Genomic DNA, 8,379 nt, shown 5'->3' on the forward strand with positions numbered 1-8,379 from the left:
TGATGTCATGAAAGTTCTTTGCGTTTTCAAAAGATGACGTCACGGCGGGTTACGAAAACTTCAACGAAGATAAAAAGATGGGATTTTGTATAAGTATTGAAGATTGACAAAGAATGAAATTCGAAGTCAACCTGGGGCCTCATGTTGGGGATATTACTATTAGTCATGACCCGCCTAGGAGGGGACGGGTCAGCCCCAATGGCGGCTTACACAAGAAGGCCAGTAAACATTCAAGACGATAGTTTATTAAACCTTATAGAAGGCCCAAGGGCCTGGAGGCGGCGTAAGGCCCGATATTATAAACCGCCGTATGTAAGGAAAGACTTGTAAAGAAAGGCATGTAAAGGAAGCCACCGAGCCGGACACGATTATGAGCCCGCCGGGACTCTGTAGGCCACCAGGCGTCAACCCATGTATACAAGGGGATGACCCGATGGCGTCTTAGGGCAAGAGACAACAAGTCGATAACCAAGCCGACGAGTTGAGCCTCTTGATGATCGAAACCCCAGCAATACCAATCCCAACTAGATGTAGGCTTTTACCTTCATCATAAGGGGCCGAACTAGTATAAAACCCTCTCATGTCCTTTGTCCCAATTAACCCCTTTAAGCTTCCTAGTGCGATGGCCCTACGACTAAGTCCTTGCTCTAGGACATGTGCCGTGACAATTCCACGACATATGGTTAGGAAACTTAACCATCTTTGATTAATGAGCTAGTCTAGTAGAGGCTTACTAGGGACACGTTGTTTTGTCTATGTCTCCACACATGTATCAAGTTTCCGGTTAATACAATTCTAGCATGAATAATAAAAGTTTATCATGATATATGGAAATATAAAATAACAACTTTATTATTGCCTCTAGGGCATATTTCCTACAATCTCCCACTTGCACTAGAGTCAATAATCTAGTTCACATTGTCATGAGATTTAACACCAATAGTTCACATCTTTATGTGATTAATACCCATATTTCACATCGCCATGTGACTAACACCCAAAGGGTTTACTAGAGTCAATAATCTAGTTCACATCGCTATGTGATTAACACCCGAAGAGTACTAAGGTGTGATCATGTTTTTCTTGTGAGAGAAGTTTAGTCAAAGGGTCTGCCAAATTCAGAGCCATATGTATTTTGCCAATTTTCTTTGTCTAAAGTGAGTTGCATGAAGCTACTCTAGCTAATTGTTCCCACTTTCAACATGTATTCAGATTGAGACTCATAGTCATCCCGATCGGTGTAAAATCTTGCATCGACGTAACTCTTTATGACGAATTCTTTATCACCTCAAAAACCGAGAAATATTTCCTTAGTCCTTTTTAGGTACTTCAGGATGTTCTTGACCGCTGTCCAGTGATCCACTCCTGGATTACTTTGGTACCTCCCTGATACGTCTCCAACGTATCTATAATTTTTGATTGCTCCATGCTATATTATCTACTGTTTTGGGCAATATTGGGCTTTATTATCCACTTTTATATTACTTTTGGGACTAACCTATTAACCGGAGGCCCATCCCAGATTTGCTGTTTTATGCCTATTTCAGTGTTTCGAAGAAAAGGAATATCAAACGCAGTCGAAACGGAACGAAATCAACTGGAGAAGTTATTTTTGGAAGGAAAGCCACCGGATAGACTTGGACTCCACGTCAGGAGATACGGGAGGTGCTCATGAGGGTGGGGCGCGCGCCCCCCTAGGGTGCGCCCCCTGCCTCGTGGGGCCCCCGTGGCTCCTCCGACGTACTTCCTGCACCCATATATATTGTCGTACCCTAAAACCTCCAGAACGCACAATAGATCGGGAGTTCCGCCGCCAGAAGCCTCCATAGCCACCAAAAGCCAATCTAGACCCATTCCGGCACCCTGCCGGAGGGGGCAATCCCTCTCCGGTGGCCATCTTCATCATCCCGGTGCTCTCCATGACGAGGAGGGAGTAGTTCTCCCTCATGGCTGAGGGTATGTACCAGTAGCTATGTGTTTGATCTCTCGCTCTCTCTCTGTGTCGTGTTCTTGATTTGGCACGATCTTGATGTATCGCGAGCTTTGCTATTATAGTTGGATCTTATGTTTCTCCTCCCCTCTTCTCTCTTGTAATAAATTGAGTTTCCCCTTTGAAGTAATCTTATCGGATTGAGTCTTTAAAGATTTGAGAACACTTGATGTATGTCTTGCCGTGGATATCTGTGGTAACAATGGGATATCACGTGATTCACTTGATGTATGTTTTGGTGACCAAATTGCGGGCTCCTCCCATGAACCTATGCATAGGGGTTGGCACACGTTTTCGTCGTGATTCTCCGGTAGAACTTTGGGGCACTCTTTGAGGTCCTTTGTGTTGGTTGAATAGATGAATCTGAGATTGTGTGATGCATATCGTATAATCATGCCCACGGATACTTGAGGTGACATTGGAGTATCTAGGTGACATTAGGGTTTTGGTTGATTTGTATCTTAAGGTGTTATTCTAGTATGAACTCTAGGGCTGTTTGTGACACTTATAGGAATAGCCCAACGGAATGATTGGAAAGAATAACTTTGAGGTGGTTTCGTACCCTACCATAATCTCTTCGTTCGTTCTCCGCTATTAGTGACTTTGGAGTGACTCTTTTTTGCATGTTGAGGGATAGCTATGTGATCCAATTATGTTAGTATTGTTGAGGGAACTTACACTAGCGAAAGTATGAACCCTAGGCCTTGTTTCAACACATTGCAATACCGTTTACGCTCACTTTTATCATTAGTTACCTTGCTGTTTTTATATTTTCAGATTACAAATACCTTTATCTACCATCCATATACAACTTGTATCACCATCTCTTCGCCGAACTAGTGCACCTATACAATTTACCATTGTATTGGGTGTGTTGGGGACACAAGAGACTCTTTGTTATTTGGTTGCAGGGTTGCTTGAGAGAGACCATCTTCATCCTACACCTCCTATGGATTGATAAACCTTAGGTCATCCACTTGAGGGAAATTTGCTACTGTCCTACAAGCCTCTGCACTTGGAGGCCCAACAATGTCTACAAGAAGAAGGTTGTGTAGTAGACATCACTCCCTGCTAAACTTATGGCAAGGCACACAACAGGTCTGGTACACAACATGACATACTTCATAGAACCTATGGCTGATGCATAGGGAACATCTTTCATTCTCTCTCTATCTTCTGCCGTGGTCGAGTTTCGAGTCTTACTTAACTTCATACCTTACAACTTAGGCAAGAACTCCTTCTTTGACTGATCCATTTTGAACTCCTTCAAAATCTTCTCAAGGTATGTACTCATCAAAAGTCTTATCAAGCATCTTGATCTATCTCTATAGATCTTGATGCCCAATATGTAAATAGCTTCACTGAGGTCTTTCATTGAAAAATTCTTATTCAAATATCCTTTTATGCTATCCAGAAATTCTACATCATTTCCAATCAACAATATGTCATCCACATATAATATTAGAAAGGCTACAGAGCTCCCACTCACTTTCTTGTAAATACAGGTTTCACCATAAGTCTGTATAAAACCATATGCTTTGATCACCTTATCAAAGCGTATATTCCAACGCCAAGATGCTTACACCAGTCCATAGATGGATCGCTGGAGTTTGCACACTTTGTTAGCACCTTTAGGATCGACAAAACCTTCTGGTTGCATCATATACAAACTCTTCTTTAAGAAATCCATTAAGGAATGCGGTTTTGACATCCATTTGCCAGATTTCACAAAATGCAGTAATTGCTAACATGACTCACACAGACTTAAGCATCGCTACGAGTGAGAAAAACTCATCATAGTCAACACCTTGAACTTGTCGAAAACCTTTTGCGACAAGTCGAGCTTTGTAGATAGTAACACTACCATCAGTGTCCGTCTTCCTCTTGAAGATCCATTTATTTTCAATGGCTTGCCGATCATCGGACAAGTCCACCAAAGTCCACAATTTGTTCTCATACATGAATCCTATCTCACATTTCATGGCCTCAAGCCATTTATCGGAATCTGGGCGCATCATAGCTTCTTCATAGTTCATAGGTTCGTCATGTCATAGTAACATGACTTCCAGAACAGGATTACCGTACCATTCTGGTGCGGAACGTGTTCTGTTAGACCTACAAGGTCCAGTAGTAACTTCCTCTGAAGTTTCATGATCATGATCATTTGCTTCCTCTCTAGTTGGTGTAGGCATCATGGGAACGGATTTCTCCGATGTGCTACTTTCCAATTTGAGAGAAGGTACAATTACCTCATAAAGTTCTACTTTCCTCCCACTCACTTCTTTCGAGAGAAACTCCTTCTCTAGAAAGGTTCCATTCTTAGCAACAAAGATCTTGCCTTCGGATCTGTGATAGAAGGTGTACCCAACAGTTTCTTTTGAGTATCCTATGAAGACGCACTTCTCCGATTTGGGTTCGAGCTTATCAGACTGAAGTTTTTTCACATAAGCGTCGCAACCCCAAACTTTATGAAATGACAGCTTAGGTTTCTTGCCAAACCATAGTTCATATGGTGTCGTCTCAACAGATTTAGACGGTGCCCTATTTAAAGTGAATGCATCTGTCTCTAATGCATAACCCCAAAACGATAGTGGTAAATCGGTAAGAGACATCATAGATCGCACCATATCTAATAAAGTACGGTTATGACATTCGGACACACCATTATGCTTTGTTGTTCTAGGTGGAGCGAGTTGTTAAAATATTCCATGTTGTTTTAAATGAAGGCCAAACTCATAACTCAAATACTCAAATATTCGCCTGCGCGATCAGGTCGTAGAAACTTTATTTTCTTGTTACGATGATTCTCCACTTAACTTTGAAATTCTTTGAAATTTTCAAATGTTTCAGACTTGTGTTTCATTAAGTAGATATACCCATATCTGATCAAATCATCTGTGAAGGTCACAAAATAACAATACCCATCGCGAGCCTCAACACTCATCAAACTGCACACATCAGTATGTATTATTTCCAATAAGTCAGTGGCTCGCTCCATTGTTCCGGAGAACACATTTTTAGTCATCTTGCCCATGAGGCATGGTTTGCAAGCACCAAATGATTGATAATCAAGTGATTCCAGAAGTCCATCCGCATGGAGTTTCTTCATGGGCTTTACACCAATATGACCTAAACGGCAGTGCCACAAATATGTTGCACTATCATTATCAATTTTGCATCTTTTGGCATCAATATTATGAATATGTGTATCACCACGATCGATATTCAACAAAAATAGACCACTCTTCAAGGGTGCGTGACCATAATAGATATTAATCATATAAATAGAACAACCATTATTCTCTGATTTAAATAAATAATCGTCTCACATTAAACAAGATCCAGATATAATGTTCATGCTCAATGCTGGCACCAAATAACAATTATTCAGGTCTAAAACTAATCCCGAAGGTAGATGTAGAGGTAGCGTGCCGACGGCGATCACATCGACCTTGGAACCATTCCCGATGTGCATCGTCACCTCATCCTTTGCCAATCTTTGTTTAATCTGTAGCCCCTGTTTCGAGTTACAAATATGAGCAACCGAACCGGTATCAAATACCCAGGCACTACTACGAGCATTAGTAAGGTACACTTCAATAACATGTATATCAAATATACCTCTGTTCACTTTGCCATCCTTCTTATCCGCCAAGTATCTTGGGCAGTTCCACTTCCAGTGACCATTTCCTCTGCAATAGAAGCACTCAGTTTCAGGCTTGGGTCCAGTTTTGGGCTTCTTCCCAGAGTGGCAAATTGCTTGCCATTCTTCTTGAAGTTCCCTTTCTTTTCCTTGCCCTTTTTTCTTGAAACTAGTGGTCTTGTTAATCACCAGCACTAGATGCTCTTTCTCGATTTCTACTTTTGCCGATTTCAGCATCACGAAGTTCTTGGGAATCGTTTTTGTCATCCCTTGCATATTATAGTTCATCACGAAGTTCTATTAGCTTGGTCATAGTGACTAGAGAACTCTGTCAATCACTATCTTGTCTGGAAGATTAAATCCCACTTGATTCAAGTGATTGTAGTACCTAGACATTCTAAGCACATGCTGACTGGTTGAGCTATTCTCCTCCATCTTGTAGGCAAAGTACTTGTCAGAGGTCTCATACCTCTCGACATGGGCATGAGTCTAAAATACCAATGTCAACTCTTGGAACATCTCATATGCTCCGTGGCGTTCAAAACATTTTTGAAGTCCCGCTTCTAAACTGTAAAGCATGGCCCACTAAACTATCAAGTAGTCATCATATCGAGCTTGCCAAACGTTCTAAAGTCTGCATCTGCTCCTGCAATAGGTTTGTCACCTAGCGGTGCATCAAGGACATAATTCTTTTGTGCAGCAATGAGGATAATCCTTAGATCACGAACCTAGTCTGCATCATTGCTACTATCATCTTCCAACTTAGTTTTCTCTAGGAACATATCAAAAACATAGGGGACCTACAATGCGAGCTATTGATCTACAACATAGATATGCATATACTATCATGACTAAGTTCATGATAAATTAACTTCGATTAATCAAATTACTTAAGAACTCCCACTTAGATAGACATCCCTCAAGTCATCTAAGTGATACGTGATCCAAGTCAAGTAAACCATGTCCGATCATCATGTGAGATGAATTCATCAATGGTGAACATCTCTACGTTGATCATATCTACTATATGATTCTCGTTCGACCTTTCAGTCTCCACTGTTCCGAGGCGATGTCTGTACATGCTAGGCTCGTCAAGTTTAACCCGAGTATTTCGCATGTCTAAAACTGTCTTGCACCCGTTGTATGTGAACGCAGAGTCTATCACACCCGATCATCACGTGGTGTCCCGAAATGAAGAACTATAGCAACGGTGCATACTCCAGGAGAACACTTCTACCTAGTAAAGGGATCATCTTGTAATGCTACCGCCATACTAAGCAAAATAACGTGTAAATAAGATAAACATCACATGCAATCAAAATATGTGACATGATATGGCCATCATCATCTTGTGCTTTTGATCTCCATCTCCAAAGCATCGTCATGATCTCCATCGTCATTGGCTTGACACCTTGATCTCCATCGTAGCGTCATGGTCGTCTCGTCAACTATTGCTTCTAAAACTATCGCTAACTTATAGTGATAAAGTAAAGCAATTACATGGCATTTGCATTTCATACAATAAAGAGACAACCATAAGGCTCCTGCCAGTTGCCAGTGAATTTTACAAAATATGATCATCTCATACAACAACGTATATCACATCATGTCTTCACCATATCACATCACAACATGCCCTGCAAAAACAAGTTAGACGTCCTCTACTTTGTTGTTGCAAGTTTTACATAGCTGCTACGGGCTTCTAGCAAGGACCGTTCTTACCTATGCATCAAAACCACAACAGTGATTTATCAAGTTTGCTGTTTTAACCTTCAACAAGGACCGGCACAGTCAAATTTGATTCAACTAAAGTTGGAGAAACAGACACCCGCTAGCCACCTTTATGCAAAACTAGTTGCATGTCTATCTGTAGAACCGGTCTCATGAACATGGTCATGTAAGGTTGGTCCGGGCCGCTTCATCCAACAATACCGCCAAATAAAAATAAGACATTGGTGGTAAGCAGTATGACGATCACCGACACAACTCTTTGTGTTTTACTCATGCATATCATGTACGCATACACCTGGCTCGGATGCCACTATTGGGAAACGTAGCATGCAATTTCAAAAAAAAATTCCTACTCTCACGCAAGATCTATCTAGGAGATGCATAACAACGAGAGGGGGAGAGTCTGTCTACGTACCCTTGTAGACGGAAAGTAGAAGCGTTTGACAATGTGGTTGATGTAGTCAAACTTCTTCTTGTTCTGATTGATCAAGCACAGAACTTTCGACACCTCCGAGTTCTGCACACGTTCAACTCGATGACATCCCGCAAACTCTTGATCCAACAAAGTGTCGAGGGAGAGTTTTATCAGCACGACGGCGTGGTGATGGTGATGGTGAAGTGATCCACGCAGGGCTTTGCCTAAGCATTACGTGAATATGATCGGAGGCGTAGACTGCGGAGAGGGGCGCCGCTCACGGCTAAGAATCAATATTGTGTGTTCTAGCGGTGCCTCTCCACATATATATATAGGTGGGAGAGGGAGGGGAGCAACAAGGGGTGCCCCAAGTAGGAGTAATCCTACTTGGGCGCCTCCTCCAAGTCGACCTCTCCCCTTCCATAAGTATCGGAAGGGGAAGGAAAGAAAAGGAGGGAGAGAGGGAAAGGGGGAGGCTGAATCCTCCCCTTTCCTTCTCCCTTCCCTCCTTTCCTTCTCTTCCTATTTCGGCTTACATGGGGCGCACCAGCCCCTTAGGGGCTGGTCTGTCCCCTTCTTGGCCCATTAGGCCCATGTAGT

The sequence above is a fragment of the Triticum dicoccoides genome, chromosome 1A, assembly GCF_002162155.2.
Source record: "Triticum dicoccoides isolate Atlit2015 ecotype Zavitan chromosome 1A, WEW_v2.0, whole genome shotgun sequence".
Taxonomy (NCBI): domain Eukaryota; kingdom Viridiplantae; phylum Streptophyta; class Magnoliopsida; order Poales; family Poaceae; genus Triticum; species Triticum dicoccoides.